Raw genomic sequence first — 10,623 nt, 5'->3', positions numbered from 1 at the left:
CACTGCACCAGCATCTCCATCAGGTGCCACCTCCAGCTTGATACAAGAAAGCAGGCACAACCACCACTATCTGCCAAGAGAACACCTGTCGGGCCTGCACAGAGCTCTTCTTCTTCCATGGCATCAACAGGTCACACAAGTGATATTATTTGTTGTCGTTGTAAGGGAAGAGGACATTTTGCGAGAGAATGCAAATCTCAGCGTGTGATGATTGCTACTGAGGATGGTGGGTATGAGTCCGCTAGTGACTATGATGAGGAGACTTTGGCTCTTATTACACATGAAGAACACGGCGGAGATGATTCTGATCATGAGACGCAATACATGGCTGCTGAAGATGCTGACAGGTATGAATGTTTAGTTGCTCAATGTGTTTTGAGTGTGTAGGTTACACAAGCTGAGCAAAATCAGAGGCATAATTTGTTCCATACAAAGGGAGTTGTGAAGGAGCGTTCTGCTCACGTCATCATAGATGGAGGGAGCTGCAATAACTTAGCTAGCATGGATATGGTCGAGAAGCTATCTCTCACCACAAGACCACATCCACATCCTTAGTACATCCAATGGTTCAACAACAGCGGCAAGGTTAAGGTAACACGTACTGTTCATGTGCATTTTAGTATCTCTACATATGCTGATTATGTTTATTGTGATGTGGTACCTATGCAAGCATGTTCCTTCTTACTTGGTAGACCATGGCAATTTGATAAAAAAAATTGTACACCACGGTAGAAACAATCAGTATACTCTTGTTCATAAGGATAAAAATATTACTTTGCTTCCTTTGACTCCTGATTCCATTTTGAAAGATGATATTAATAGAGCTAATAAAGCAAAACAGGAGAAAAATAAGAGTGAAAATCAGATTGTGGCAAAAGAATTTGAGCAACAAATGAAGCCTGATAATAAACCATCTAGTGTTGCTTCTGAAATTAAATTGAAAAGTGCATGTTTAATTGCCACCAAATCTGATATTGATCATCTAGATTTTAGCAAATCTGCTTGCTATGCTTTTGTGTGCAAAGAGGCATTATTTTCATACGAGGACGTGCCTTCCTCTTTGCCTCCTGCTATCACTAACATCTTGCAGGAGTTCGCTGACGTCTTTCGACAAGACGTGCCACCGGGATTACCACCTATTCGAGGGATTGAGCATCAAATTGACTTAATTCCCGGTGCATCATTATCCAACCGTGCACCATACCGTACCAATCCAGAGGAGATGAAGGAGATTATGCGTCAAGTACAAGAACTGCTCGACAAAGGTTATATACGTGAATCCCTTAGTCCTTGTGTTGCTCCTATCATTTTAGTGCCGAAAAAGGATGGTACGTCACTTATGTGCGTTGATTGTAGAGGCATTAATAATATTACTATTCGCTATCGTCATCCTATTCCTAGGCTAGATGATATGCTTGATGAATTGAGTGGCTCCACAATATTCTCCAAAGTTGATTTGCGTAGTGGATACCATCAAATGCGTATGAAATTGGGAGATGAATGGAAAACAACATTTAAAACTAAGTTTGGATTATATGAGTGGTTAGTCATGCCTTTTGGGTTAACTAATGCACCTAGTACTTTCCTGAGATTAATGAACGAAGTTTTACGTGCTTTCATTGGACGATTTGTGGTAGTTTACTTTGATGACATATTGATTTATAGCAAATCTTTGGAGGAACATTTGGAACATTTACGTTCTGTTTTTATTGCTCTATCTGATGCACGTTTGTTTGGTAACCTTGGAAAGTGCACCTTTTGCACCGACCGAGTATCTTTTCTTGGCTGTGTTGTTACTCCACGGGGAATTGAAGTTGATAAAGCCAATATTGAAGCTATTGAGAGTTGGCCGCAGCCCAAAATGGTCACACAAGTGAGGAGTTTCCTTGGCCTTGCTGGTTTCTATAGGCGTTTTGTGAGAGATTTCAGCACCATTGCTGCACCTCTCAGCGAGCTTACAAAGAAGGATGTGCCTTTTGTTTGGGGTACCGCACAGGAAGAAGCCTTCACGGTATTGAAAGATAAGTTGACACATGCTCCTTTACTCCAACTTCCTGATTTTAATAAGACTTTTGAGCTTGCATGTGATGCTAGTGGAATTGGATTAGGAGGTGTGTTATTACAAGATGGCAAACCTGTTGCATACTTTTCTGAAAAATTGAGTGGGCCTAGTCTGAACTATTCTACTTATAAAAAAGAATTATATGCTCTTGTTCGGACCTTAGAAACATGGCAACATTATTTATGGCCCAAGGAATTTGTTATACATTCTGATCATGAATCTTTGAAACGCATTAAAGGTCAAGCAAAACTGAACCGTCGACATGCTAAATGGGTTGAATTCATTGAGACTTTCCCTTATGTCATTAAACACAAGAAGGGTAAAGAAAATGTTATTGCTGATGCATTATCTCGTCGTTATACTATGCTTTCACAACTTGACTTTAAAATATTTGGTTTTGAGACCATCAAAGATCAATATGTGCATGATGTTGAATTTGAAGATGTATTGTAGAATTGTAAGGAAGGGAGAACTTGGAACAAGTTCGTTCTTAATGATGGAATTGTGTTTCGTGCTAACAATCTATGCATTCCAGCTAGCTCCATTCGTCTTTTGTTGTTGTAGGAGGCGCATGGAGGAGGATTAATGGGACACTTTGGCGTCAAGAAGACGGAGGATATACTTGCTACACATTTCTTTTGGTCAAAGATGAGACGGGATGTTGAGCGTTTTGTTGCTCGCTGCACTACATGTCAAAAAGCTAAGTCACGACTCAATCCTCATGGTTTATATATGCCTTTTCCTGTACCTAGTATTCCTTGGGAGGATATATCTATGGACTTTGTTTTAGGTTTACCTCGAGCAAAGAAGGGGAGGGATAGCATATTTGTTGTCGTGGATAGGTTCTCGAAAATGGCACACTTTATACCATGTCATAAAAGCGATGATGTTGTTAATGTTGCTGATTTGTTCTTTCGTGAAATTATTCGCTTGCATGGTGTGCCAAATACTATTGTTTCAGATCATGATACTAAATTTCTTAGCCACTTTTGGAGATGTTTATGGTCTAAGTTGGGGACTAAACTGTTTTTTAGTACTACTTGTCACCCCCAAACTGATGGACAAACTGGAGTAGTCAATAGAACATTGTCTACTATGCTTAGGGATGTTTTGAAGAATAATAGGAAAATGTGGGAAGAATGCTTGCCTCATATTGAATTTGCTTATAATCGTTCATTGCATTCTAGTACTAAGATGTGCCCTTTTGAAATTGTGTATGGTTTCCTACCTCGTGCACCTATTGATTTGTTGCCTCTTCCATCTTCGGAGAAGGTTAATTTTGATGCTAAAGAACGTGCTGAATTGATTTTAAAAATGCATGAGTTAATAAGGAAAACATTGAGCGCATGAATGCTAAATATAAACTTGCTAGAGATAAGGGTAGAATACATGTTGTGTTTGCACCTGGAGATCTTGTTTGGTTACATTTGCGTAAGGATAGATTTCCTAATTTGTGCAAATCAAAGCTAATGCCACGTGTTGATGGTCCTTTTAAGGTGTTAGAGAAAATAAATGATAATGCATATAAACTTGAGCTGCCTGCAGATTTTGGGGTTAGTCCCACTTTTAACATTGTAGATTTGAAGCCTTATTTGGGTGAGGACGATGAACTTTCATCGAGGACGATTGCATTTCAAGAAGGGGAGGATGATGAGTACATCAATACCATTGTTACACCCACAGCCCCTGCTGCTGTACATACTGGACCAATTACTAGAGCTCGCGCACGCCAATTGAATTATCAGGTACTTTCGTTTCTTGGTAACGGTTCTAATGTTCATGAGAATATGACGCTGCCTAAATTGGATAAATTTGTTTTGCTTACAAATGAAGGTCCTAGCTTGGACAAGAAAGATGAACCTTGGAGAAAGTTCAAGCATGGAGATGATGGCATGCGCAAGGGAATCAAGAACGGAGTTACAAGTGATGATTTTAGGACTTTGAAGCCACCATAAGGAGTGCATGAAGCCTTGGACGAAATATACAAGATGCCACTTCATAAATTTCGTCCAGAGGATATTCTAGGTGCTGCATCACCTTATTATTGGGCCAGGCCCATGTATTTTCGAAATACTTAAGTATAGGCTATTTTTAGAGTCCGTATGTGTGGGGAAACAAGAGTTAGGGTTGGTTTCGAACCCCTCCTCCAAGGGCCACGAAATTCCCCCCTCTTCCTCCATATATACATCCCTTAGGGTGTCGTTTAGACTTTGGGGTTTTGTTTAGATTAAAAGTTCATCATAGCTGCAACTTCGCGTACTTCTTTTGTGTCCAACGACCAGACCAAGACGTCACAGAACCCCACCTTCATTAATAAAGCTTTCCTCTTTTATTCGCAATATCCAGAATGCAATCTCTGTTTCTTGCTTGTTCTTCGTTTGCTCGCAGGAAATAGACCCTCGTGGTCAGGTTGATCGTGCTCCGACGTGGACAATAACCCTCGGAAGTTGGTTTAGCGATTGCTAAGGCACGACGTCTTCGCATGTTCGTAGTCGGATCGTCAAAGTTGACTCCACAGAAAACGATATCTATCTCATCGAAACATCGGGACACCTTCGCCTCTATCACATTGTCTATGCCTATTATTTGCTCACATGACATGATTGCCATGATTTCCTCTAGTATGTTGCATCTTCGCACTACTAGCTTGCATGACTTGATTACTATGCTTGCTTATATTGCATCACCAATGATTCATACTTGCTCATTTAATGCGGTTGATGACAACCATCTACATGATTATCACATGATTGTTATTGCTTGCCGTCATATATCTCCATATGTTGCCTCTCTCATGCTAGATGATTTGCCATGTATTTAGTGCAATTATGCCTTTAGTCTTGATAATGAGTTTGCCCCCATAGCATCGCATATATTTGGATATTTTGACATATTTCTTGTGAAGCATGCTTGTCTTACCTCTTTGCACCATATACCTAGTGCCATGAATATTGCCATTGTTGCATCACATTATTCATGCACTTGTGATTCTAATGGTTATGTGCAAGAGAAAAGAACCATCATGATGGATGATGTGTTTATCTACCATGCGCATACGTTCTTTCTTATGTTGTGTGCATGTGTAGGATACTTGAACTCCGTGTCAACTTCCACGTCACATGAGTTGACAATCCGAGCTCTTGAGAGCAAACCACCTTCTACCACGACGATTCTACATCGCACTTGCTTGTACTTCGGCATTGTGAAGCATGCACGAGGACACACTTTCAAGGTGACATCTTTCTTGAGCATGGATATTGCAGATCATACTACTTGTGTTGCTTGCACCATGAGACTTATTGTTCATCTTGGACCAATTGATTGCACACACATTAGAGATCTTGCTTTGACTTGTCATTTTCACCGTTCCATGCATCATGATATATATGCCTTGTGTGTTGCATCCAATTCTTGGATTACTTGCTCCTCTCATATGTTTGGTTGCAACAATGTCATCACTTCACATATGCCATGTCCCATTGATTGCTACATGCTTGCCTTGATTGCCTCACACATGATGAACAATTGCTCTTTCCATTGTGTTGAGTGCCACATGATATTCACTACACCCCATGCACATTATGCTTGGATTGTCTTGCACTTGACCCGTGTGTTTAGACACTTCATTTTATTTGGTGTTGTGAATGATTCTTATGCCTACCATAGACCTTTCATTGAGCGCTTTGCCCATGCTTGCTATGACTTTGAGGTAGATGCTTATTCTTTTGTTACACATATTTGCATCACTACCTCACATTTACATGCTTGTCCCCATGATATATTTGCTTGTGCTCGATTGATATGCTTACATGCCATGTCACAATCCTTTGTCACACCATATGCTTCGCATGATGACGACACTTGTTTGGTGACTCACCTATCGAATGCTTGGTTTTGCACTAATGCTAACCACATTTTTTTCCAAGTGTTTGTTGTCCTTAATTCTTTTGAAGGAATCACAAGACGGTGCGACATTAGAGAGTGCCCATTTCGAGCTTCAAGATGACAAGTACTTGGTGAACGTCCACTTCTACACGGCGAAGCCATCTCTTTCCCATGGTGATTTGGTTTTTGATCCGAGGTTGGATCTTTCCCAAGGGAGGGGAGATGATGCGGAGCATCCTATGGACATCACCATGTCAAGAGTCCGTTCGGCAAGTGACACGTGCGACATCTACTTCACATACGCAAAGGTGAATCATCTCCTTTACACATGCTCACTTGACCCCTTTGAGGATGGTATACTACTTGACACTTCTCCCGTGTGCATGCATAGGTATTGTCGGAGCTTCACGGATGACGAGGAGGAGTGCAAGTTCCAAGGAACAACTACACCATCCACGAGGGAAGCCTGGAAGCGATGACGGAAGAAGACGGAGCTGCTGAAGCTACAGCGGCCGGACATCCGAGCCAGAGGCCGGACATCTAGCGCCTGGGCAGACGCGCAGGGGCTTCCCCAACAGATGGCCAACAACATCAACGGCCGGACATCCAGCGCCAGCCCCGGACATCCGGCACCTCGCCAAGTCCCGGACATCCGGCCTCGGCCTCGGAAATCCGGACACCGCCGAACCCGAGAGCAACAAGACCAACCCCGCCAGCCCGGACATTCGGCCCCTCCAGCCCAGACATCCGGCCCTCTACGAACGCCTGGACATCCGTCCTTCCCTGCCTACGTGCAGTGCATCTGGGTCGAGGCCCATGTACCCCTTCGCCCCTTAGACTATATATAATCCCCCTCCACCTACGTTTTAGGGTTAGCAAAGGTTTAGCTCATGTTTGTGTGAGAGCTTTGCTAATCCACTTGGTTACCTTCTCCACGGAGATTCGAACCTCCACCGGAGAAGATCCCTCAAGCGGATTCAAGACCCCTTTTACGGAAGAACTCAAGACCTCATGGAGAAGATCGTTACCATTGTATCGTCCCTAGTTGATCGTGTACCGTGTATCGTTCCATGTATCCGAGGATCTAGCACATGTGTGATTTATTCATGTTGGTTTGAGTGTTCCTCTTCGTTTCCCCTTGTGTTTCTCTCATTTTCCCCTTTGTGTTCCTCGTGTTCTTTGCGGGATTCCGCTCCTTTCGTGAAAGATCGGCTGATTAGGGTTCTACCCTACATCATCTTGGTATCATGATCCACGTTGATCATGATTTCGGAGCCTCCCCCCTTGTTTTCTAGCCTTCTTTTGTTTCGTCCTAAATTCGAAAATTCCCCACCAAAAATAGTCCCCCAAATTCGAGAAGGCCCAGCTGGAAGCCAAAGCGAAGGTTCTGGCAGAGGATCGCGCGGCCTTCAAGTCCCTTGAGGAGAGATCCCGCAAGGCGCTACGGGCACTCTACGAGAAGGGCTTGGAGAAGCCGCTGGCGATGGACGACGAAGGCCCCATGGCGTGGCGCTCGAGGGTGTCATCTACGGGATCGTCCCCATGGTGGAGGGGGAAGCCCCCGCGCTTTATTCTTCAGCTCTGACGCGCGTCTTTAGCCACCTGCATCTTCGCGACACCAACGCAGACCTCGGCGAGCTGCTCGAGCCCGTGGAGGAGGAGCGTTGCGCAGCTGCTGCTGCAGCCATGGAGGGCCAGGTGGAGGCCTTGTTGAAGAAGTTCCTCACCATCGAGCCTGCGCCTCCAACCAATGGCCCTGCCGATCCTGCGACCGAGACCAACGACATGACCGACGGTGACGCTGCCGGCGGGAAGGCGCTCCCTGACGACAGCACCCAAGGCTGAAGAAAAGGCTTGATAGTGAACAAGGGCGCTCCTTCTCGTTTTACTTTCCTGTGAGCTTTCCTGTGACATGAGACGTGCCTCGTGGAGGCATTAAAACTCTTGCTTGACGTTTGGGGGATAATATGTTGTGTAATAATTTATTTAGGTTCCGCGATTTCCTTCCCGTTTGCTTGATGTTCTACGTCGGCAGGGCCTGACCCCGCGCATACCTCAGCCGCCGTTGGGCCGACCGGATCACTAGGACGGGACCAAGGGTGAGGGCTATGTGGCCAGTTAGGCTCCTGAGTCACGATGCTCAGGAGTCCCCCTTGACACTCAAACAGACCTTCATACCTGCCCTCGCCGAGGTCCCACTCGGGAGGGGTGCGCGATGACCAGGTCCGAGGGACCTGGCAGGGTGGCGTACGCTAGGCGAGGCCTGAGCGCAGCCCCCGTGCCCAGCCCCCTCGCATGAATCTTCCGAGGGGAAAGCATTGTGGTGAGGCTGGTCACTGAGCCGGGTGGCTCTCTGAGGTTGGTACGGCCATGGGGCCGCCCTGAGTTGTTTATCACCAGCGCGGAGCGTAGCGCTTCCGCACTTGCACGGGCATAGCCGCTCCTCGACCGTGTCGACTGCCAGCGTGGAGCATGGTGCTTCCACTAGTGCATGGGTGAGGGATCCCTCTGAGTGGAGCCCCCGGGCGTGTACAGCCCTGCCCTAACACGTGGCTTGCACGGAAGGTCTAGACGAGGTGTGTCTGGGCACCCGTGAGCCAGCGCGGGACTCATAAGGCCCTACCTTAAGGCAGGTTGCGCTTGCACTTGGTTCTTGATAGCTTCAGCGGTCCTGCAAGATGGTTAGGCAACCTGCGACGGACGAATTTCCTGAGGCGGTCACATGAGAAGGCTAGACACCAACGACCCTAGGAGGTGACGTGAACGGGGCCGGCCCGCCAGCCAGAGCTCAGTCGTTGGGTTTATCGACGCTGCAGGGACGGACCCGAGCACAGACGCCGTGCCTAGCCTACTCATGTGAGGGATCCTAAAGAAAGACAACGGCGCGCGACTCCTGTGGTAACGAGGGCGGTCGCGGTGGGGTATCGAAGTACCAGATAAGCAGGTGATAGTCATAAAATGACTCAAGCAAAGCGGCAGGTTAGCATAGATAGATGCAAGAATGATACATGCCACTGGGACGGACCCGAGTGGCCTGGGGATGATGCAGCCCGAGGGGCGCCCCCATGAAAGTAAGCTAGAGATGCAAAAGGATAGATGTCGCAGGGACAAACCCATGAGACTTGGGGATAATGCAGCCCGAGGGGTGCCCCCAACTGAATGAACTGGAAAGAGTCACCTGATACTGTAGCCGGAGTGGTGTTGGAGTAGCTGGAGGTGCGCGTTGAAGGAGTCATTCCTCACGAACCGCCAGGGCCCTGAGCCTCAGGAGGCTCCGGGGGGCCTGGTGGCTCCTAGAGAACCGTCGCCATCTCCTCCAGGACAAAGTGATACCTAGCCTCCTGAGCTTCCAGGATGCTCCGCGGATGGCATTGGTAGGTGACAGTCACGTTCGGCAAGTCGAATGGCATGCGAACATAGCTATGAGGTGGACCCTCGCACCGACCAACGCGCGAAGGCCAGAAGCGCTCTTGAGATGCGGCCCTATTGAGCCCTGGAATGTCGACGCAGACGCGTAGCCCGCCATCCTCGCCAGGATGGGGAGCAACGCCGGGTGGTGGGCGGCGGTCGCCACGTATGGCTATTGCCTCTTGAAGCTCCTGGGTCGCCTTGACAATGAACTCCCGAGCACTGGGCGCTGCTCACCCATTGCCCTCCTGAGGGAAATATGCAGCGAAGCACGCCTCCACATGGTGCCCGAGCGCCTCCCCCTTGCCCGAGGAGGGCACCAGGCGCGCCTTCCTATGCGAGGGAGGAAGGCGCCCCAGCTGCGAACGCGGATCCTGAGGTGGTGCCGCTGGAGATGCCGCTCTCCTGAGGCCCTGGGAGGAGTAGATGCTTCTTCTTCTTGGGGATGGCCTCAGGAGTGTACGGGGTGCCTTCGTTGTCAGGATCTTCGATCACAGCGGCTTGGAAGGACCGCTCAAGGGAGGACACCGTATCTCTTTCTTCGCAGGGGACTGTGATGACTCCGCCACTCCCTGGCATCTTGAGGACGTTGTAACCGTGGTAGGTCACTGCCATAAACTTGGCCAATGCTGGATACCCAAGGATGGCATTGTACGGCAGATGGATGTGGGCGACATCGAAGTCGATGAGCTCGGTGCAGTAGTTTCTATGCTGGCCGAAGGTGACAGGGAGGCGGACCTGCCCTATCGGGGTGGTGGAGCCATCGATCACTCCTGAGAAAGGCTTGGTAGGCTGAAGCTGATCGTATGACACCTGAAGGCTGTCGAACATCTCGATGGACAGGACATTGAGCCCTCCGCCGCCGTCAATGAGGGTCTTGGTGACTTGGATGTTGCTGATGACGGGTGAACAAAGCAGCGGAAGGACGCCGGTGGTCGCCCTGCACTTGAGCTGGTCCGTTGAGCTGAAGGTGATGGTGCACTTGGACCACCTAAGCGGGCGCATGGCCTTGAGCCTGGGAAGGGCCGCGTTCACCTCACGAGCAAACTGCTTGAAGATGCGTTGGGAAGCTGAGGCATGAGCACCGCCCAGGATGCAGGCGATAGCACGCGACTCCTGGAAGCCCCCAGCCCCCTCGTCCTGATGGTGGTCGTCATTCCTCCTTAGTGGTGGCGGCAGCAGAGGGAGGCCAGCATTGCCCTGAGGACGGTTCTCACGAGGCTGGTCCCTCCAGGCGCCCTCGCGAGGCTGGTCCTGCCAGTGGTCCT

This window comes from Triticum urartu, chromosome 5 (assembly GCF_003073215.2).
Source record: "Triticum urartu cultivar G1812 chromosome 5, Tu2.1, whole genome shotgun sequence".
Classification (NCBI taxonomy): Eukaryota; Viridiplantae; Streptophyta; class Magnoliopsida; order Poales; family Poaceae; genus Triticum; species Triticum urartu.
Note: the sequence above shows the minus strand (reverse complement) of the source record.